We start from the raw sequence: 24,242 nt of genomic DNA, 5'->3' as shown, positions 1-24,242 counted from the left end.
TGCACCTCCCATTTCAGCTGGAAAGCTGTTTTGTCCCTCCAGTAATGGCACTTTTATCTGTGAGATCAGAAAGTCTTTGTGTATTAACTGGTACCTGTAGTTATTTTCATGACCTTGTTGATGTTAGTATACAAGTCGAATTGAGGTCTAAGCTAAGGTCACTGTCCACCAAACTCAAAGTACTACTTTATTTTAAGGATGACATACCTTAGTGGTCAGATTTAGTGTCTGATATTGTTTGCAAGGACGTGCATGAAACAGGTTTGCAGAGAAAAAGAAAAAAAAAAAGGGGAACTGAACTCTGAATTGGTGCAGAGAATAAGAAAAATAGATGACATCTTCTAAAGTGTATTGCTCTGGTATTGCTCTAGTATTGCTCCAGAGTATTTTCTGGAAGCGTCCTAATTTGCTTTCTAAAGATATAGTTTCCATAGAAACCTGGAATCTTAAGATACTAATTCAACACATACTTCATACAAAGCAAAAGTGGGTTACTGCACTGTTGAGAAGCAGTGAAAGGAAACGGTTCCAGTGTACGACAGCTTCAGGATGGACTCACTGCTGGCCAAGGCAGAGCCAGTCAGAGATGGTGGTAGTGCCCCTATGATAACGTATTTTAGAAGGAAAAAAAAGTTATTACGTGATATAAATATGCTCAGAGAAGCGAGGAGTGCAAGTATGTGGGAGGAAAAACTGCAGAAACCAAGGCCAGTGCAGAAAGAGGGACAGGAGGTGCCTCAGGTGTCAGAGATGGGATTCCCCTGCAGCCCCTGATGCAGCCCATGGTGAGGCAGCTGTGCCCCTGCAGCCCATGGGGGTCCATGGGGATGCAGAGATCCACCCACACCCTATGGGAGGAGTCCCAGGCTGGAGCAGGTGGATGCCTGAGAGGAGGCTGTGACCTCTTGGGAGGCCCGTGCTGGAACAGTCTCCTGGCAGGGATCTGAAAACCCTTGGAGAGAAGATCCCACGCCAGAGCAGGTTTCTAGTAGGACTTGTGACCCTGTGGAGGACCCACACTGGAGCAGGCTGTCCCTGAAGGACTTCATCTTGGGAAAAGAGACCCACAGCAGTTTATGAAGAACTGTATCCATTGAGAAGGACTCATGTTGAAGAAGTTCCTGGAGAATTATTTCCTATGTGAGGGACCCTATGCTGGGGCAGCGGAATGACTCCTCTCCCCTAGTAGTGGGAGAAACAGGGTGTGGTGAACTGACTATAATCCCCATTCCCTGTCTTCCTGCACTGCTGGAGAAGAAGGTAGACTGGGGAGGAAGGAAGGGTGGTGGGGACATGCTTTTGAGATTTGTTTTACTTATTATTATCTTGTTCTAGTTTTAGCTAGTAATAAATTCAGTTAAAATCCCTGAGCTGAGTCTGTTTTGCCCATGAGGGGAATCAAAAAGTGATATTGTCCTTGTCCTTATCCTAATTCATGAACGTTTTTTTATATTTTTTCTCCCCCATCCAGTTACAGAGAGAGGTGATAGAACAGATTTTGTGGGCACGTGGCATCCAGACAGGGTCAACAAGCCCCAATAAATCATCCTATTATACCTTAGGAATCCACTTAAAATTGGGCAATAAACTAGCTGTGCTTGCCCATGCAAGAGAGAAGCAGAACAGTTGTCTTCTTTTGTCAGCCTTTGTGCCTGTTTTACATGTCTTGGTACAGAGAGGTTTGTACATAACATCAGAAAAATGCACACAACTGGGAGCATAACTTCAGCCTCAAATGTTCACCAAAACATTAAATGTTAATGAATATTTGCCTGTGCAGATGTTGGAAATGAATGTAGCTATCTACATCACACATCCCATTCCTAAAGCCTTTAAGTCTTTATGTATATAGGGAAAAGTTGTTAAAACTGAAGGTAGGAATGCAAATAGCACTGTTCAGTTTTCTGTTTGGACTTCATTATCTGAATGCCCTACCAAGAAATCAGGGTATTCATTTTATTTTGAAGGCTACATAAGGTTTGGAGATGGCTCTAGATTCTGGTGCTTTTTTACTGGGGCAAGAAAAAAGTCAAAAGATAATCTAGAGCTTACTAACACTAACATCATTTGGAGAAGTTAGTGAAATATCCTAACTTTGTCCTAACAGAGTCTTTCCTAACTGTGAGTCAAAGGGTATTCAGACAATGTCTTTATATCCAATGACAATGGTTACCTGCTGCTTGTGACTAAGCCAGATTCTAACAAAGAAAAAGGCAAAGATTTCATGCCTTACTGTGGTCAGATGTTGTCAGACACTGGGTGTGTGTTAGCTTACTGTTGGAGACAAGATGTGTGTAGGAAAAGGCCTTTGTTTTCTTCCTTCACTGCTTAGACAGTGAAGTGGTAGATGAAGACAAAAAAGCAAGCAGAGGAGCTACAGCAGTGCCTTGCTTTTGATGCATGGGAGGATTTGAGCACCAGGATCAGGAGGAAGTGTTTCAGAGCTGTCCATGCATGACTGCCTCACTGGAGCTCTGAAATACTTAATCCAATCAGTTAAATATTTCAAACTTTGTTTTAAAGTACTTCTTTCTTCCTAGTAAACAGTCACCACATAAAATAAGCTATTTAATTCACAGGCCCTCCTGCCCTTTGAAACCAAGTGTCTAAAATGCCTCCATTCTACAGCTGGAAAGAGAGATTTGTGATTATCCCATTCAATCTCTGCAGTGATGCACTCCCCTCACTTCATTCAACGAATACAGAACTACAGGAATTATTGCTCTGTCTTTATTCAAGTCACAACTGACAGTGCACATGGAATAAGCTGGCTGGGAAAATACCAAGGCTTTGCTTTGACTCAAGTGAAAATTCATTTGCTACATACCCCACTCCCACTAATCATAGCAAATTACTATCTCTGCTAAGTATCACCCTTCTACATCTGCATGATTGGCTTCTGTTCTGCTTGTGCACCTGCTTGGTGAGGCCAAACTCCCAACCTGTGCCTGTGAGAGGATGTTCACTCAGCTCTCTGTTCACCTTTGAATCTACACTTTTAATCAGCTAAACACATTCTGCTGTTGCCTGGTAGAGGAGTTTGGCTCTGGTGAAGGGAAGCTTTAGAAAGTGCTCGGAGCTCTCCATGGAAAAAGACGTTTTAAATCCATGTGTTGGCAAATTTGGAAAACGCAGCAAATTGTCAGTACAAGGGACAGAGAAGAGGAACTCCTGGGCTATATTCTTCTCATCCAAAACGTCAGTTGCCTTAAAGCTTTTGGGTTTTGAGATAACTGCTATACTGGCACCTTCTTTCTTACCTCTCAGAGATAAGGACCTCATTAACTAACATTTGTAAACTATGAACACTTCCTCTGATAGGTGTTATTACATATCACAGCAAAATAGGAATAATCTTGGCTTGCTAAAACTGGTTCAGCTTTGGTACAGGTGAAAAGAGAATGAACGATGCTACATAATACGGAATATCTCAGGTTATTTAAAATGCCAATCCTTCTCTCATGGATTTCTGGCCTATTTTTATCATAATAATTCTGATTAAAAATACTAAGTCTGACTGTCAGTTCTAATCCATGCTCCATCTTTGCACATCTAGCAATGTTAACTAATGTCTGACTAGTCTAAAGGCCTTTAAAAATATTCCCACGTGTAGAAACTTCAGAGGAACACACAGAAGCTACACACATTTCTCTGCTTCTGCAGTGGGAAGATTCATGGAGCTACACAAGCCATCAGCATGGGCGCTGTGTTTAGTGTATCAACTTTGATTATGTCCCAGTTTGATAACAGATTATTTAGGGTTTTTTTTGCTATCTGTTGTTCTGAAGTGAGTAATTGGACTTCAGCAGTGATGACACACTGACAAAAACTGATTCTTTTAGTTTTTTCTTCTTATTTTAGTAGCTGCTCAGCTTCCCTCTTTGTCAGCTAAGAAGCTGTATAAAAATGGGCTGTAAATGCATCCACCAAAATGAGTGGTGCTGACAGGCTGCTGCTGCAGGTACAGCTGCTTTGGGGTCTGACCAGATTTCAGCCAGGCAAAAAAAAGTTTACCAAAAGTACTCAGTGGCATGTAACACATGATGGCAATGAAGAAAAGTGCACAATACTTGAGTTATCTTGTGTTCCTAGGCACTTTTGCCTCACTTTATGTTGTACTGCAGGCTGTCCAGACTGCAGGTAGAATTGTATTGAATCCTACATCTTGATACTTAAAAAGCTCAGTTAACCTTCCCAAGCTGCGCAGCTGTTCTACGAGGGTTTTCAGTCATAAAGCATGAATAGTTTAGCACTTGTTTTCAATTAAAATGAGAAAAATCTTTCAAAAAGCACTTTTAAAAAAATGTAACTTTATGTTATTTTTCAATACCCTGTCTGTGAAAAAAGGACCTTTTTCACAGTTTTCTGAAACCTAATTTTACAATGCAAGAAGCAATTAAGCTAGAATGTGTTTCTCTGTTTTATCTGGTCTTTAAATAATTTAGAGCCTGAAATTAGTATATTTTTTTGTTATTTCTTCTCAATGATAATAACTTTATTCATTATATGAGCAAGTAAACACAGCAAGGAAATTGTGTGAGGCACATAAAAGTGGGAAAGGATTAAGGAAAAAGTATGGGCAAAATGTAGTTGGTCCTGCAGATTTTGGTAGCCATATGTAATGTGAAGATGGACAGATGGAAAATAGTAATGTAAAAATTGTTATACTAGAAAATATCCCATTCAAGTCTCTATTTCCAATTACTTTTATAACTTCAAATTCTTTATTTCCATTTGATACATTACTATAACAAATGCAACCACATAAACTTCATTCTTAGAGGAAAATTGGGATTCATTTGCAATATTGATGTGTGTAAGAATATCCAGAGAATATATAATATCTTATTTTTGTAGTTAAAGCTTAAAAAGTGATTTGAAAGCAATGTGTTTCATTAAACATTTGAGAAATTTCACTGTAGGAAAGGTGTTTTCATGCTAAACAGAGAAGAACACTGATTTTTTTCTGCAGTGGTTACATTGTGCCTTGGTGGAGGATGACCCACAGTGTTGTCTTGTTTGGACCATGTAGGTATAACCCAATCACTACTCTCCGTCACAAAGACTGTTCTCTGTTTTCAGAGCACAAGGGGCACTTGATAAGAAATTTGTCTTATGCTTCAACGCAGTGTATTCAACATTACTGGAGGAAGGTTGCTTTGTAGTGGGGATGTACATGGATTGGTCAAGGAGAAGGTATATGAACAGAAGTAACTGCGATTGCTTCAGTGCAGTGAAAGATAGGTATGGAGAAAAGTGGCAGGGTATGATGAGGGCATAGCTGGTGGAGGTTTTGTGAGGACAGAGAGCAGCTGTTTTGAAAGCACAGATGGTGGTTGGGATGTAGGCATCTGTAGAAAAGCGAGATGTAAGGGATGTCTAAGCCACATTTTCAAGTGGGCTATGAGTTCAGGTTTCTCTTTTTTCAATCATGCTTTTAGAAAGATTTTAAAAGAGCGTGGGTGAGTCTTCAGAGTATGTGGACTTAGCACTCTGAGCAAACCTAGCTCGAAATAAACCAGGCTGTGTCCCACCACAAAAGTCAGCACAGTCACTAGTTACTTTAAAAAACTGTATTCAACTGTCCTAGGATTATAATAATTCTAGGTAAGTGCAATAAAATTAGTTATCTTTCTTGTATATAGTAGCCACTGTGTAAGTGTTGTTTGCTCGTGTTTGATTAATATTCGCTAGGCTGACCCTTTTGTTGTTCAACAAAGCCACGGAGTGACTGTTTTTGCATGACTTTTTCTCATGACTGTAGAAATCAGTCTCATTCTTCTGTCACACAACCATGAAACAAACAAGGCTATATCAATAAACTGGGGTTATTTTTTAGCTTCCTGCAAGCTCCTCCCTTCTTCCTGACTCTCCAGACAGTTGAGAAATGCTGTCTTCCTCTCTCACAGGCCCTGGTGACTGTATATTACTGTTTGTGTCCATTCCCCAAGTAAGAACAAAGATATAATTATCAGCAGGATATCTTGAAGCCTCAGTCTCTGCAGATGAATACTCACGTCAAAACAGGTGACTGTCAATTAACTTCCATTTCAAATGCTTCTTTCTTCTTTGAAATTACTAGGTGTAGTTTCCCTAGATGCCTTATGGAGTCACACAGAAACTGTCATAACAGATGAAACCAGTGTCCATTAACCCAAGCGTCCTGCATCACAAAATAAAGAAAAGGACAAGGACCTAGTGTTGCTTCATAATCATTGCCTGAATTTTTGTAAAGTTGTGGGTGTGAGACTCCTGAGCCAGAGATATGTGCTTAGAAGCATCTCAGCACTTTATTATTTGACTGAAAAAAATGTCTCTCCTCATTTCCCTGTGATGCTTATCTTTTCTTAGGCATCATATAATTCCTCAGATGCCTCACTTTCTTTAAGCTGAAGAGGTAGCATTTTCTGGAGTTCACACCTCTTTGTAAGATGGATCAGAGATCTGTCACAGGAACTAGAGTTTCTACCTGTTTTGAGTTCATGCCCCACAGGAAGAAAACTCTTGCAGAGAATACTTTAGTTTCAGTGCACCTAGAAGTCTTTCACACATACAGCCTTGCTAGGGTGCACACATAAACTCCAAAGAAAATTCATATAAGGGTTTGGCTGGCTAGTGTCAACGAAATAATTCTTTTTGAGTTCTGGCTGACAAATACCAGGAACTGTCTATCTCAGTGCTTCTGCAAGTGAACAAAGAACCTGATCCCATTCTACTTTGACAATCCTTTTTATTTCTTATTTTCGAGATGAACATAACAATGTTCACCCAGTGACACTTAGAAAAAACAAAAACATGCAAAATCCACTCTACTTTGGAGACTTCTTATAAGGAAAGCAAGAACATCAGTTTCTCTCACTTAGTGAAGCTCCCTGCAAGATGTGATAGATGACATTGTAGTGGGGGTTTGCTACAGGCCACTCAACAAGGAAGACACCTGTATGAGTCACACTATAGACAAACAGAAGCAGCTTTGCGTTCACAGGCCCTGGTCTCCATGGGTGCTTCAGCCATGTCAGTATCTTTTTGAGGGACAGCACAGAAGAGCACAGGCTGTCCAAGAGGTTCCTGACATGTGTTGATTTTACCTTTCTTCTCCAACTGATATGTAGAAAGGTGCTATGCTGGATTTTGTTCTCACCAACAAGGAGAAGGGGAGGAGGATGTAAAGCCCAAGGGCAGCCTGGGCTGCAGGGACCATAAAATGTGGAGCTTCAGATGCTCAGGGAACTGAGGAATGCACACAGCAAGCTCACTACCCTAAACTTCAGGACACCAGATTTTTGCTTCCTCAGGGATTTGCTTAGTTGAGTACCATGGGATAACTCCCTGAATGGATGAGAGGCCAAAGAAAGCTGGGGGATATTCGAGGATCACCTCCTCTGAACTCAGGACTGATGCATCCCAATAAAGAGGAAGTAAGGCAGAAACATCAGGAGACCTATGCGAATAAATAAGGAGCTCCTGCACAAACTCAAACACAAAAAGGAATCGCATAGAGGGTGGAAGCAAGTTTAGTACCTTGGGAGGAGTGCAGAGATATTATCTGAGCAGACAGGGATCCGGTTAGGAAAGCTAAAGACTTGATTAAGTTAAAGCTGGTCAAGGATGTCAGAGGTAACAAAGCCTTGGAAGAAAAGCGTCCATATGTACATCAGTGATTAAAGGAAGACTAGGAAAAAACATGGGCCTCTCGAGAAGGAAACAAGAGACCTGGTTAACAAGAGATCTGGATCATGGAAAAGGGTGAGGTGCCCAGAACCTAAATGTGCATAAGTTTATTGGTTCTTATGAGATGCATCCATGAATCCAGAGGAAAATGTGAGAGAAAGTGGCTAAGCCACTATCATATTTGAGAAGTTGTGGCAGTTTGGTGAAGTTCCTGCTGACTGGGAAAGGGGAAAGATAACACCCATTTTTAAAAAGAGAAAAAAGGAAGACCTGCATAACTACAGGTTGGTCATTCATGGCCTTGTGTCTGGCAAGATTATGGAACAGATCCTCCTAGAAACTATGCTAAAATGCATGGAAAATAAGAATGTGACTGGTGACAGAAGAAGTGTCTTCAATAAAGTCAAATGGTGCCTGAGAAATTTGGTGGCCTTCTATGATGGGGTTACAGAGGTAGTTGATGAGAAAAGAGTGATTGATGCCAACTTCTTTGACCTATTCAAAGCATTTGGCACTGTCCCCCAAAGTATCCTTGTCTCTACAGTGAAGAGACATGGATTTAATAGATGGAGCACTTGGTGGATGAGGAATTTGTAAGAAGAAATCAGCTGATGGTGTTTGTTTCCAACAGGGCTTTGCTTCTGTTCTGGAGGGAACTCCTTGCTGCTTGTATTGCCCTGGCTGCTCTCTCTTGGCCATGGTGTGAATCTGGGAGGCCGAAGGTGTAACACTGAATTCTGGCTTATTGTCAAAGAGGGCTGAGGAAGATTGCTTCTGCTGGATGTACATTTCCAGGATTCCCAGTAATCTGCTAATATTCAGGGGCCAGATTTACACTCATGTAGCACTATGTAAACTATGCTTCCATGTCTTAAAAATTGAAGTAGGTAACTCCTGTTTCATTACTTGAGCAGAGGCTATTCACTAAAAGAGGTTTTAGGGAATAGAATTTTTCTATTTGTCCTTTATCTTGACATTTATATCTGTGCCAACACAGCATCTTTTTTGCTGCTTTGATTCCCCTGTGATTCTATATTGCATTTGGCATTATTCTCTCCAGCTGTCTCTGGTAGAGTTATCCAGAGCACTTCATGTGAAACCAGGCAGAGAATGTAATAGATAACCAAATTTGGGTGGTTTTTAGCTGATAAAAAGTAGCTCTCTTGAAGGCACTGTAGCACCTGTGAGTGGTTATTCTCTCAAATACGTGGCAGACAAATACTAACATTCAGTATTGTTAAATACCTCTGTCACAACTAGTAAAACTATATATAGGTTGAAAGGACCTGTGGAGGTTGAATCTGCCTCATCTGCCTCCCCCTCCTCAATACTAGTTCAGCTAGTGCTCTACACAATGCCCTGATGTTTTTTCTAAATAGCTCCAAGAATGGAGTGTACATGACATCCCTAAGACTTCATTACAGTGGCAATCTTCCTCTTTGGGGAGAAACAGTTTTCCTAAGTTCTCAAATTAGTGTCCTGTGTTGCATCTTGTACCTGATGGCTCTCACCATTTCTCTGTGCATCTCTGAGGAGAGTCTGTCTCCATCTTTTCTCTCCCCTCTCATGTGGTCTATGAAGAGAGCAATAGGTCCCTGTTAACCTTCTCCTCTTAACTCTACCTTAAATATCATTACCAAGCATAAAGAAATATAAGTTCAATGGTTTTAATCAAATTCAAACAATGAATGAAGGAAGGGATCAAATTTTCAGGCTTTTATGCACAACTACAAAATCTATTGTTGTTTTTGTCTGAACTTTTCATTGTTTCTATGGATCAGTGGTTCTCTACTTTTCATTTATATAAAGAAGCTGAGCTGTAAATAAGTGTTTTAAGAAAAGGAAAGAAAATCATAACCATTGCTGAAGTTATAAATGCAGCATTAATTGAAAGTGTGAGCCTAAAAACATATGGTTTACATACATTTAGTATGTAGTATTGCTTCAGGACTTCTGAAATAGTTCAGTTTCCCTAAAGAAAGGAAAAAGCAATTTACAAATTCAAAAGAGGAGTGTTGACAAATGACTGGTAATAACCACTTTTCAGCAACACCAAAAATGCAGGATATATGTTTATACTTTAAAAAACCCTGACTTTTGGGATCTTATTTCTTGCTTTGAAGACACAAACCTTCAAGAGACTCACAGAAAGATATGATGGCAAAAACTCAGCATTTGAACAGAGAAGCTTCTACAAGCCTTGTATTTAAGACTTTCCAGTTTTAAATGTAAAAAATGTTTCAAGAAATAAAGGCTTCATTAGAGAAGTAGCGACTTATTGAAAAATGTTGAACAGTTAAAATACCTTTGTAAGGAAGCAAATGCAAAAAAAGGAGAGGGTAAACAATCTGAAGGACAAGTGTTAAATAATATGCAATTAGAGAAATCAAAGGTATTGTGCTAAGAAAAGTTATGAATAGCCCAAATGGAGGCTGAAGATCAAAAGGGACTGGAATAGAGGTGGGCAAGTTCTGGGAAAAACTTCATAAACAATAAGAGCACCTTAGAAGTGGTTTCTTAGAAATACATGGAACAGATAAAGCCTAGGTAGGTAGTATGATGGTTTTTAATAGATTTGAGAAGGCTGTTTTGGAAAAGCAATGAAAATAGCCTGAATAAAGAGTAGTTCTGAATAGAATGTGATCTTTGAAAAAAACAATAAGCCAGTGTTTCATCAGCTCATTTCCCTCTCATTGAGAGAATGTGGGCTCTTGTCACATATAAAACAGCAAGGGAAGCTCATGACCAAGTTAAGGGGTTTTGTTTATTCTGTTAGCAATTAAGAAGAATCTGAATGCATTTGTAGTGTTGGTGATTTTTAGTTAGAAGTTTTTGGAGGCAGACATATAAATAAAGATCAGCAAACAAATAAGTATACAAAAGTTCCAAAGTGACTGAGATCTTCAAAGTAATTCAAGAATAGTGAATTAAAACTTCATAACGCACCAGAATTTGCTGAAGTTGCCCTATATCTTGCTTTAGCTGATTCTAGTGCAAGGTAAAGATTATAAAAGTGAAATTCCTCCTCAGTCTTTTCACTTTCAAGACAAAAATTACTTCAGTACTAGTCCTCTGCATTTGTATAAATGGGTGAAAGCCTGTCAGCAATAACTTAACTGCTCTTTAATTAGTATAATGATTGTTTCTAGATGGTGTAATGCTTATATGAGCATTCTAAAGCTTTCTCAAAAGAGGCTTGATGCTTCATGTTCTTTCTGAATGACGCTATAACTAAAGTGAATGCTGTTACATAGAATCAAAGAATGTTTTGGGTTGGAAAGGATATCAAAGATCAATAAGATCCAACTCCCTTGCCATGAACAGGGACACCTTCCACTAGACCAGCTTGGTCAGGATCCCATCCAGCCTGGCTGTAAATACTTCCACGGGTGTCGGATCCACAGCTTCTCTGAGCAACCTGTTTTAGTGCCTCAACTCTATTAAAGTAAAGAAATACTTCCTAATACCTAATCTAAACTTACTTTTATATTCCATCTTCATTATTAAGTAGTGTGTATGACCCAGTAAGATTCTGTGAGAACTAAACAGGAAGGGAGGTTAAAACTCAGTAAAGAAAGTGCTTATTTACAGCATGGTATTTAGACTCTCTCACTGCTGCCATAGTAGTTGGACTGAAGGACAGATGCCGAGCTCCTTTCTTCCTCACTGGTAAAATCTTCTGCTGTTTTCCTGGCAAGTGCCATGGGTGCTCATGGTTTCACTATACTGCAGCAGCAGCACAGAAACTTTATTTGTAAAAAACTCCATGACCCTTTCCAATTCCTTGAGTTGCTCACAGTATAGCACATAGATACCAAATGGTCCTACATCAACACTTCAGAGAAGGCAGTAAGAACCAAAAAGTGGAAGACTAGATTGAGAATGTAGTGAGCATTACCTCAAAAGTCAAAATTGGAGTCAAATTCTTTTAAACAGAGTTTTTCAGTCCACCTCTGGTGCTTCACTTACAGAGCAGCACATCTGGAATGAAGAACATCAGAGCTGTCTGATGCCTGTACCTCAGCACCTTCTGTGGCAGGGGCTATTTCCTCCACAGCAAATTCACAAATTCAATCTGCAAAGGAGACACAATACCAGGTTAATAACATGTCAGCCCTGCTGACCTAAATGCCAGAGAAGATTTGAATTGCACTTTTCTGAGGGTAAAAGTATTCATAACAAGAAATGCTATGAAGATACTTCTGTTTTCTGCTGCATCCAATGTCTGTTAATGAACACGACAGCAGGTCTGACATGCTCATATTTGATACCCAGGTCTTATCATATGCATCTGCCCTTATAGAAACGCTGAAAGGTAAACTCAGTCATGACAATATGATCTGCAAAGGTCTGATCTGCAAAGATTTGATCTGTCAGTGAAGTCCCACACATACTTGGTGCAATAGCATAATCCGTTCTGCAGCTTGCATGTCCTCCACCCTCTTTAATGACCCCTGTTAAATGAATTTCCAGCGGGCTGACATGCAGACAAAGCAAATGTGATACCTTGGAAGAACTCTAGACAACCATTTTCCCCAGATTTGAGCTGGGAGGTGTGTTTGTGTGCATGAAAATTTGTGTGTGTGTTAGAGGGGGGAGGAATTTACAGTAAGAGATTATGTTAAAAAAACCAGTAGACATTGTCTGCATATCTGTTCAGTGAGTTTATCTAAATATTCCCCTTCTCTTCCCTGTCTTTTCCCCTTTTTCCTCCCTTGTCTTCTTCCTTCTTTCTCTTCTGTCATTTACTGTCAGGAAGGGCCACGTCTGAAGAGCCACTTCAGTACAACCTGGCACCAACACAGACGGACGTCAGCACCAGTCCCAACTGTGAGTCAGTTTGCAACTGGGGGACTCTTTGAAGTGGTACTGGTTTGTGTGCATGTAGAAGCTGCAAGAACTCTGCAGAGGGCTTCCAGAACAGGGAGAGTGTAGGTTAGCCCTAGCTCCCTCTGGTTGGAGGAGCATGCAATTTTTTGATTTCTTACTAAATAGCCTTAGATAAATGTAGCTTCTCCTGAAATACACAAGGATTCTGATATGTGAGGGCCAGTGCCAGGGAATTTTACCAGCAGAATAGACTTTTTGAGCTGGATGCTGTTCAGAGGAAAATGCCCACCAAGAAATCTTAGGACACCCCATTTGACTAGAGAAGAGGCTGGGAATCATGCCGCAGACAAGGATCTTCATTGAATTGTTATTTTCACAGTTAGAGACAAGAGCTGCCAGTCTCAGATTAGTGTAGGAGCACTGATCTGTGTTAGGACAGGTGAAGAGAACTTGCTTTCACTTTTGAGGTGCTTGAGGTAATTTGGCTGGTGTCAATTTGATTCTCTGCGGGAGCACCTGCACAGGGGAAGACAAGACCATGCAGAGTTCTCTCTTGTTATGCATGCACATAAAGTTATCCAACACTTGTGACCCAGTGACCTATGCTTCTGATATGTGAGTTGGGTGAAGATATTCCATATGGAATTGTAAGAGGGGAAAAAAATTCATTACACAGAGCAAGTATAAAATGACCTCTGCTCTTCACTGATCCTGAAAGATATTCCTCTCCCATATTTTCCTCTTGGTGACTTTCCCAGTCCCAACAAGCTTTGGCCCAGCATCACAGAGAAGGTAACTGGGGAAGGACATAGTGATTTAAAGGAGAAGTGGGCAACTGTATCAGCTGCAAAATTTGAGAGGACGTGATGGCAAATGCAGAGGACAGTAGAAGGCAAAAAAAGGAAAAAGTCTCTAATCCCACTGCACTTCAAAGAGAGTTGGATAAGTTACATCCTCTGTCAGAGACTGAGACAGTACTGGTTCAAGACTATTAGAGGTATAAAATTTGTATCATCTCATTCATAGAAAGGCAGTATAAAGAAGTTACACCCTACTGTACAGAGAAGGGATTAACACTGCTTTTTCTAGATGCATTGTCCTCAGCAGAGTTTACTAGGATAATATTTTTTTATTATTCTACTAAAAACTCTATCTTTGGTGTATATGTGTATAGATACAGCTTTTTATGAATACACTTGAATACATTAGTAAAAATCTTGCTCAGAAAATGTAAAAGTGACTAATAATGTTATTGTAAGTGTTATTATAAAATATCCATAAATTTTTATGCTGCACACTGATCAGTGGAAAATTCACAACACAGACCAATGTCTCAGTGATCTGTGACTCTCAAGAAAAGAATTTCTTCAAACCATACTTTTTCATCTCAAATACTTGAGTGAGTCATAGTGTGTTTGTCCTGCCTTTTAGTTTTCTGATCACTTGTTTAAGTCCCACAGTTCCTGCAGTCTGATGGCCACTTCTGTAAACTATTATTTGGAAATGTTAATATCCTAGGCAGTGCATCAAGCCAGATGGTTTGTCAGCTGTATCAAGCCTGTGAGCAATTCTGTCTGTCAGCAAGCATGTGGACATGAGCCTGGAGATCAACAGGAAACTCACTGTTATATTGCAGCACTCAGTTAAGGAATCTGTGCTTGAATTTGTACCAGGTGGAAATTATTTTTTAAAAATCATCCCCAAAGATGGGAAGCTGAGTATGGACAGAATTCAGGCTGATGTGTCACTCATCACTGAATGCCTTTAGCAGTTAATGAGTGTATATGAACTGAAACTCTGGGATTACATTTCTACCAGATCTCATGTGAAAAAAAAAGAAAAGAAAAGAAAAGAAAAGAAAAGAAAAGAAAAGAAAAGAAAAGAAAAGAAAAGAAAAGAAAAGAAAAGAAAAGAAAAGAAAAGAAAAGAAAAGAAAAGAAAAGAAAAGAAAAGAAAAGAAAAGAAAAGAAAAGAAAAGAAAAGAAAAGAAAAGAAAAGAAAAGAAAAGAAAAGAAAAGAAAAGAAAAGAGGAGGGAAAAAAAAAAAAAAAGGGCAACAGCCTCAGACAAGTACAGCCCCATAATCTGTGCGAGAATTAGTTTCAAAGCAGGTCTTGGTTACTTAAAGTCTGAAATACAATACACGATCCTATTCTTCCTTTTGGCTTACCTGGTAGCCCACCCTGTACTTATCTAGAGCAGTATAACTTGTCTATTTTGTTGTTTTTTCTTTTCTTACTCAAGCTGTTAGAGCTCTTAATCAAACTTCAAGATAGATTGTGGTTACATCTCAAGCTCTTCTTTGCACAATGATTGATTTTGTTAATGTTTGTTGTGGTTCCTCTCTAGTAAGAACAGTTTGATGCTGCATTATATGGGGGGAAATTCAGACATGAAAAGCAACAGCCTAGCAACACCAAGGAGGTGAGATACTGATCAGGGCTGCTCAAATGCTTGGCTAATGAATGTCTTTTTTTCACCTCCATTCATTGGTTTATAGCCTCTCTTAGTCTCCTGATTGGACACTGGACTTGTGCAACATAGTGTTGAAATTATTGTAGTGAAGAAAATTGTGAAAATTCACAAAAGCACCTGAAAATGTTTTTAGAACTGTATTGTTATTATTATTAGGGGTGGTCTCCTTTGAATGGCAAGCCTTGTACAAACAGGAAGAGATACTCTATCTAGGTGGATAGACTGAAGGGCAAAAATAAAGGAAGGGATTCAAGCCATCTAAGCCCTGTAACAATGTAGAGCTCTCCTTCTAAGAGATAGAAAAGGGGGCTGAGAGAGGGTATATGGTCCCCATTCTTGGAGATTCTCAAAATTTCACTATAAAAGACTTGGAGCATGCTGATTGAACCTGGAGTTCATGCTTTCAGTAGGGGTTGGACTACATGTCTTCCAGAGTGGCCATCCAAAGAGTATAATTTTTTTTTAAATTCTACTGTCTGTGGTAAATTCTGTAGCTAAGTCCTGTGTATTTAAACTCCATACAGCCTGATACTTGGTCTAGCACCTAAGCTGCAAAAAAGTCCCCCTTCTTTGGAATTAAGTTGCCTCCTCCAAAACCACTAGATCAATGTTGTCTTCTAGTGGCATGCAGTGGACTGAATAAGAATGTGACATGATTTTTTTGGCAATAAATTTAAATGAAATCTGCTATATACACAGCAGCTAAAATGTAGAAAAAAGGGCTGGAAATAGAGCTGACAATCTCAAACAGGTACAGAAATCTTCCTTCCCATAAGACTGGTGCTGACTGAATTTTTTAAAGGGCAGAAAGACAAAACTATTCTTTCACAGATGTCCTGGGGATCAGAGCTAGAAGTGTCTCACTCTGACAGCACTGTTCCTGTTGTGTAGCTAAATTGTATGGGTCAGGTCCTGGGCTGTCAATCCTGTTAAGTCTACAACAGTGTTCAGACAAGAAGTAGATATTCTCTAAAGGCTAAATGCCAGCGACTTTGATGTGACTTTCTGATAAAGTCCTGGACTCTTTCAGTGGGAAGAAAGTATTGTTGCATTAATGTAATTACTTGTGATATCACATCTATTTATCTTTTACTATGTGTTTTCAAGCCCTGGGCTCCCATTTGGTTTTGATGGACACCAGATTTTTTAGTTCCAAATGGTTTTTGTGATATTTATTTTTCCGTAGTGATGGTAATCTAAACTGAGAGGTCATTATAAATTCCTGCTGTGCATGATAAGCTCTTAAATATTACGTGAGGCAGGGTCTGTGGGAAAGGGTAATAGCAGATGTGCTCTTATGCCAACTGACATAGATACAAAAACCAGAATTTTTCTGGGACACAAGACACTATCCATATCTGAAACAAAAGCAAGAAATTTCAAGCTACCATGCTGCATTATGGGTTTCTTGGCTCTTGTATTTTTCATCTTAAAATCCCTCTTCAGAATCCACTGAGGCTGCTTGGGTGTCTGCTGTTTATTTTAGTGGGTTTGGGAATAAGAATTACATCAGCAAGATTAATGATTGTAATTCCATTTATAATGTTTTCTGCTTTTTTTTCTTGTGATCTATATACCCTTAGAAGATTTTTCTGTGGCCGTTCATTAAAAACCAAACTAGTTGCCTTCCTGAGGCATGCCAAATTGTTTCTGCAGTCTGCTAATGACTGCTAGTTCTGCTGGCAGAGTTCATAAGGGAAAATTTGGAAAATGAATCTATATTGCCAACAGTACTGCTGCCATCTGATTGTGTTATTACAAGAGTTGAACTCTTATCCTTTCTGTGCTTTGACATACATCATGATGCTTTGATTCTGTCCACCTAATCATGTCTGTCACAATACAAATTAGACGGAGAACCTTCCAGAAGCATCCTGCCCGTGATTTTAGCTTTAGCAAGAAATAATTGCCCAATGCTTTCTATGAAAATATTTAATTTAATCACAGTTGGCAATTTCAAATTATTGTTTTTGTTCCAGTTAATGGGAGCTGCAACAGAAATGTCAGTCTGGCACATATCATGGTGGCAAGATCTGCCAGCAGCAGAAAAACAGCAGCTCCTGAGAGAGAGGGTCAATGGTTCATGTGAAGTAGCTTTTAAGGACAGGGTGGACACCAAGCATTTGCAGTTACACATTCCTCAAGCTCATGAGGTTTTATGTACATCAACACCTTTGCTGTGAATTTGTGAGATGACAGGGATATAACATCACTGATCTCTTTCTGAGTTGATGACGCACACCATTGCTGGATTTCATCCCTCAGCTATAACACTAAAATAACATGGGAAGAAACCTGCTTTTTCAGGTGAGGGGAGAAGGCAGAGTTGACAGCAGAAATCCGTTAAAAGATCATGCCAACATTTGGTAGGAGACTGGTAAGTCGGGACAGTCTCAGCAGTGTCAGTACCACTGCAGGGTGAGCTCCAGCAAGAGATGGCAGCACTATTGCTCGAGGTGGGGGTCAGGGAAGAAGCACTCATAAGGTTCAGAAAGAGCAAAACCTGATGTTTAAACACTTCAAGGTGTTCTAACAGCACAGTGTTCAGGGTTTGGTTTTTGGTTTTGTTTTTGGTGTTTTTTTTTTGATGACTGCCTCTGGAAGACAGATATAAAAGATAAAAGTGTCCAATAATTACTTTTATATATATATAAACCTGTTTCCTGGGGGCATTCAGACAATAGGATCTGAATTAATTTTTGAAATGCATTTATTGCACAGAATTAATGTGTGGGAACTTTCACTCAGAATTAAGCTAAAATAAAATAAAGGGGAAAGTTTAAGAGCAAGGTATATAAGACAATGAAGGCAGAAGGAGAATTTTCCTTCATCCAAATTTTATGGAAAGCTCTTGGAGATAAATTTCTATAAAACATGCCCTCAGCCAGCAAAAATGAGATTTATCCAGTGATTTGATTGAGTTGTTCAGTAGGAAAGAGATTTGCAGGTATTAGAGATAGCAGGTATTAGACATACAGTGTGTGAATGCTCAGGAATTGGATGGAATATAGGAGAAGGGCATAAACTGCAGAGGTTTACTTCTAGATCAAGTTAAAATAACCTTTGATTTTTCCTGCTTTATCCAGATATTGTATTGAATGCTCTTCCATCTGACTCTTTGTTTTGTGCTAGGACAAGCAGGAGGTGATAGAAAATCTAAAGTAGAGTGATTTAAGCATGGAGAAATAGACATTTCTGTCTCAAAATATAAGAATTCAGAGGCAGAGATAGAAATTAAAGATGTCAGTTTCACAACATGTGAAACTATGGAATCCACTGCAAAGGAATGATCATGAAGTCAAGGCTCTAGTTAAATTCAAAGAAGCATTAGTAACTGCCACTGTAGGGATGGATAAAGACAGACACAACACTTCAGAGTTCCATCGGCCAAAACGGAATCTTTATTCCACACAGCTCATATTTATAGGGTTATTAGAAGGCACAGTGTTTAATCCTAATTGGTCAGCAATTCACTGTAGCTCAGTTCATTGTTTAGTAGCTGTTCATGTGTGTACGTGTAACGGCTTTCCTCTTAATGGATTTTTTTCTTCACGGATCCTCGCAACTACAGACTTCTTAGTTTCACAGGTGTCAGAGGGTTCTCATTGTTACCTTCCACTCAGGAACTTATCAGGCTAGCTGCTAGCTTAGTTGGAGTAACAAGGCCTGGTTTTACAAGGCCTTTCTTTTATAAGGTTTTACCTATATGTAACAAGTAACTTACATGAATTACAAGAATAACTAGAGAAGTAATAATTAATTATAGTGAAAATTCTGGGAAGGATATTAAATATTGTCCTTTGATTATTATTCTAGTCTCCACAAGGATAAGATAACTTAGCAGACAGGCAACATGCAGTAGACTGAATGTTGACTGAGAAATGTCTGAGATTAGTGACTATGAGATGTAGGATTTAGAAGAGAGTGGGTCGTATCCAAGCTATCACTTGATCTAGCTTCCTCTTTTGAACTTCTCCATCCTTGTTTTGCCTGAGTTAAGCCTTTCAGGTGTCCAGCTGCTGATGAGTAATGTATTCTGATCATACTGATTCTCTGTGAGTCATAAAAACTGAATTTTTAATGCCAGTTGCAGGAGTATCATGTCGAGCTAACTGTGCTTGGAGCCTGAATATTGTCATAAATAACAGAGCTGAGAAAACAAGTGAATAGGTTTAACTCCCAGCCCAGCATGAGGTCAGCGATCAAGATGTAGAGTTTGAACAGTTCAGCCATAATAGCATTGTCCAAGTTTATTAGCAAGTTGAAAACCACTTGCAATACCTGTGCATCTTGTGAGGAAGCAAGTTGTAGGAACTGACAGGTGGGTTTGCTTTAAGGATCTTTAGGAATGCAAATAAAACATATCTATTCAAGTCTGCTGGGACACATTCTGCAACGCACTTTCTCATTAGTGAAGAAATCAATGGACACAAGGGATACCAACAGGAGAAAATGCTGCTCTCCCTCCTTCCATGATTAACAGGTGAATAAATATGAAGAGATTTATATGAGGAGGAGCAAGGAATCACAGTGCAGGTCATTTCACATGTCAGACCTTTTACATGTCATCTCAGAAAGTCCGTAAAAATGGACATCGAATCATAGAATCATAGAATCATAGAATGGCATGATTGGAAGGGAACGGAAAGATCTTCTAGGTCCAACATTTACACTAGACCAGGTTGCTCAGAGCTCCATCCAACCTGGCCTTGAACACTGCCAGAGATGGGGCATGTATATGGAATATGCTAGATGTTTAGATGGTGTTCAAGCTGTTGTCTACAACATCTGGTATTATTCAATTACGCTTGTCTAATGCCTTCAAATTTAATCTTAGCTCAATACCTCTGCATGTTTGTGCTATAACTACACAATCATTTAAAGCCATCCAAAATTGAGGAGGCCAACTTTCCCCAACATTAGCTATACTTCCTTGATGCCTCTCTTTGTCATTCCTCCCATTCCTTCAACTACAAGAACTGGTTGAAAAACTAGGCAAAATCATAGGGATAGTTTTCAGGTAAATCAGTGGATCAATGGCAAAAGAAATAGACTGTTAGTGTCTTTGCTCAGGAAGAGGCAGATATTTCAGTTCAACCATCACTAGACATTAAAGTCAAAATGAGGATGGTACTAGGAAGGCTCAAGTGTGGGGAAAGGCTTGTACACATGAAGAATTTACCTGTGAAATGCAACACCACAAAACCCCGTTGTTTTTTGTTTAGTCCACAATACTTATGGGATAGCAAGAATAATTCAGCTCATTGTAGGCATTACTGGGATGCTGGTGAGGCACTGGAACTGGTGACATTGTAAGCTGGGGATAACCCATCCCTGAAGGTGCTCAAGGCAATGTTGGAGGGGCTCTGAGCAACCTGGTCTAATGTTCTGGTAGGGGGATTAGAATGAGATGATCTTTAAGTTCCCTTCTAACATAAAGCATTCTATGATCTTAAGGGTCCCTGCCAATCCAAACCATTCTGATTCTATTATTATTGGAACATGTCTACACATAGAAAATTCTCAAGCCCCATGACTGGAGATGTTTCATAGAATTGTCTTCCCCATAGGATGACTTTCATTCTCTTCCCTTTAGTGTCTATTGCCCAAAATGTACAACTTGAGGCTATTTCTTGTAGTGTCCCTTATTACCCAGGAGAGGAGACTCTACCTCACTACAATCTCCTTTCATATAGCTATAGAGAGAACTAAGATCTCCCCTGAGGCTCCTTTTCTCCTGGCTAACCACCTCCAGCTTCCTTAACCCCTCCTTACATGACTTGTACTCCAGCCCCTACACCAGCTCCATTGCCCTTTTTGTATACACTTTGGAGATGAGAGACAGACTACAATCCTGGCCATGGCTACAGTAACAAGCTGCCATGATATTCCAGGATATAGCTCTATGGAACGCTGAGACTTCAATGTAAAATATGTGCAGTCTGTTCTGTCACCCTGTCCCAGCATGAGTGACATGGAACTGTGTCTTGTTTAGAGTAAGTGGAGAAGTCAAGTTTGCCAGGTTTGCCAGGTCTTAAGACTGTTACCATGAGCTAAGGAATCAAGCCCCAAAATTTCTTGTCCTCTTTCCACTTAGTGCACAATGGTTTCTGTTTTGCTTACAGAGAAATAAATTATTTGTCTTCTTGCTTATGCCTTTTGTATTGGGTTTCATTTCCCTCCCTGATACTGAAGGTTACCAACATGTTTGTGCCCAGAAGATGTCAGCTGGCATCTATTCTTAAATTCAGACCACATAGCTGTGCACTGAATTTCCATTTTTTGGAAACCTGAACAGACCATGATTAAAATAGACAAAAAAAAAAAAAAAAAAAAAAAAAAAAAAAAAAAAAAAAAAAAAAAAAGAAGCTTGCCGATAAAGGGGTTCCATTTGCTTGTACTGTTTGCAATTTGTGCTGTGGGGATGTAATCACAGTCTAATGGCCAATCATTGCAAGGGTTCAACATATCTCCTGGCCTTGGGTTTTTTTGGCATAGCCATAATAGCTTGTGGGTTTGATTGGTGGAATTTTTGCACTCCAGCCTCACTGGGCAACTCAGAACTGCCCAGCCACCAAATCACAGAATGTGTCAGATTCAAAGGGACCACAGTGGGTCTTTTGATCCAACCTTCCTCCTCAAGCAGGTTTATTCTAGAGCCCATGGTACAGGATGAAATCCAGATGGCTCTTGAACCTCTCCAGTGAGGCAGACACCAAAATCTCTCCTGGTAACCTGCTCAGTTTCCTGCACAATAAAGTTCTTACTCATCTTCAGGTGGACCTTCTTGTGAATAATTCTTCTGTTGTCTGTTGTCCTACTGCTTGGTGCTTCAGGTACTTGTAGATACTGATGAAGTCCCTTCTCCATTTTCCCCTCTTGAGGCTGAACAGGCCCAGCTTCCTCTGCCTTTTCTCCTTAGAGAGGTGCTCCAGTCCTGTAATTATCCAGGAGTTCCATGTCTCTCTTGCCCTGAGGAACCCAGAACTGGACACAGCACTCCAGATGTGCCTCACCAGGGCTGAGTAGAGGGGCAGGATCACCTCTCTTGACCTTCAGGCAATGCTCTTCTTAATGCACCCCAGGATCCCATTGGCCTTCTTGGCCCCCAGGACACACTGCTGGCTTGTGGACAGCTTGTTATCCACCAGGACCCACAGGTCCTCCTCCACCAAGCTGCTTTCCAACAACCCAGCCCACATCCTGTACTGCTACATTCAGCAGTTATTCTTCCCCATGTGCATTTGCCAGAGAATTGACATAAAAATACATGTCCTGTCACACCCACCTGCTGAAAATTTGACCAATTTGACCATCTCTATTGCACAGGGCATGAGAAGAACTGTAGAGTCGGCTGTATGCACCCTGAACTGTTTATGCATTGGGAAATTTGTCCTTCCGCTTCTGGATGTGGAGAATCTTCATTAGTGCAGAATGTAGAAATGATTCTTCACTTTTCTTTCTTTTGTACCAATTGAACTTCAGTAAGCAAAGGTCAGTAAAGGTCAGTGTAACAAAACAAAATTATCTTTACAAAGAGGTGACTTGAAATTTCTTCTGACAGCAGGAAGAACAAGTCACTGCATATGAAAGGAAAAGGCAGAGGTGACCCAGATTAAACCTGCAAACATTGTGTCCAAAGATTTTATTGATATTATCAGCTGTGCACATGCCTCCAAAATGAGTTTGATGACCCTGAGCCAAGACAACCAAGGGAATAGTGTCTCTCTTCCTGCAGCCCCAGAGTCTGCCTTTATACCAGTTCTCACATGCACTTGAGAGTACAAACCAAAATAGCCCTGCTGTCTATTCACCCTTACACTGTTGTAGATCAGGAGTGACCCACTCCACTGCAGTCTGAGACTGGTGAAAAGTGTCCACCCAAATTTCAAGGTGCATTCACAGGTCTCCAGATTCCCTGCCAACACCCTAACTTAGCAATTGAGGTAGAACTACAGCACAAACCACACCTCCCCTCACTTCTGCTGTGGGTGCACTGGAGCACACACATATATGTGTTTGTTCTCCTGACTGCTCCATTAAACCCTTAAATCCTGCAACAAACATGCAAAACAAATCCTGCAAAAAATACATCTGTATTTTTTCAGTAATTCTGGATGAAGGTGGATTTTCAACCCATGTTTATTAACACTCTTAGTTTATGTTTCTGTAAAGCTAGTGTTTCCATGAAAATTGGTAGAAATGGCAACAGGATAGAGAATAAAATAAGGGGGAGGAAGCCAAGTAGTGTGGTAAGGTACCCTGGTACCTGAGACCATCTTTCAGGTATTTGCATATTACTGAAAATGTAAAAGAGGGGAGGTAGGGAAGCTGCAAGGAGCAATGACATATGGTACGTTGATTTTAACTCTTAGGTGTCTTGAACTTTGTATGTTTGGGTCAGAACTGAGCAATTTCAGGACATATAGGGCTGTGTTCCAACAGCTTTCATGGCAACAGCTTTGTGCTTGGTGAGAGCATTTGCATACTGTTCTGACCCAGTCCATCTCTATTTTTTCATTGGGTAAGCTTATGATAAATATCCCTGTGTCACATAAACCATCTTAGCAAATAACTTTGATGGCTCAAAAATCATGCCAGGTGTGGTATACCTTGTATATGCTTCACAACTGCAATGTGAAAAGCATTCAACTCTTTTCTTGCACAAAGTAAAGCTGTAAACTTTCCAAAAAGTTTTTTTTTTTTTACTTTGCAGGAGGGGAATTTGAGATACCTTTAGCTGCTATAAGAACTTCAGTATGTCAATGTTATTAATTTACTTGAATAACTTATTTTAATTTGGTTTTTATTACAGTTACAGCATCTGCAGATGGCCTGTGTGATCATGGTAGGTCCCTTTCCACTGAAACATTCAAGTCTAGTCTAGTCTAGTCCAGTTTAGTCTAGTCTATGAAGGATGTTGTTTAAATACCTTTAAATGTAATGCTGTAAGCCCCTTTCTAGAAGTCTAAATTGGAACAACCTGGTATTTCTGAAGTGTTTCGTAAAAATTGAGAAAAATGTGATATAAATAATAACATAAGAGGAAAAAACCTATTTTTTCCCCCAGTATCTATTATCTTTTCATTGTAAGATTATTATTTCTTGGCGTCTTCACAGGCCCTGTCAATTGACATGTTCCTTTTGATCAGAAAGGGGTTGGTGGGTGAGTTTCATCATCAAAAGGACTCTCAAAAGGATGGGAGAACTTTCAACATATGCCAATTTCTTTTAGAACAGTAAACCCAGCTCCAAAGTTGTATTTTC

General features: G+C 39.8%; 1 protein-coding gene across 2 annotated transcripts in view; it reads left to right on the top strand.

Moving 5' to 3' along the window:
* NRG1 (neuregulin 1) overlaps positions 1–24,242 on the top strand; it is a 404,423-nt gene that overhangs the window by 103,595 nt on the left and 276,586 nt on the right. For both annotated transcript variants that reach the window (XM_040090494.1, XM_040090492.1), the window contains exon 3: positions 12,427–12,501. The gene's annotated coding sequence lies outside the window, so the exon portion shown is untranslated. The remainder of the gene's footprint in view (positions 1–12,426; positions 12,502–24,242) is intronic.

The sequence above is a fragment of the Hirundo rustica genome, chromosome Z (assembly GCF_015227805.2).
Source record: "Hirundo rustica isolate bHirRus1 chromosome Z, bHirRus1.pri.v3, whole genome shotgun sequence".
Classification (NCBI taxonomy): Eukaryota; Metazoa; Chordata; class Aves; order Passeriformes; family Hirundinidae; genus Hirundo; species Hirundo rustica.
This window is presented reverse-complemented; position numbering and strand designations above follow the sequence as displayed.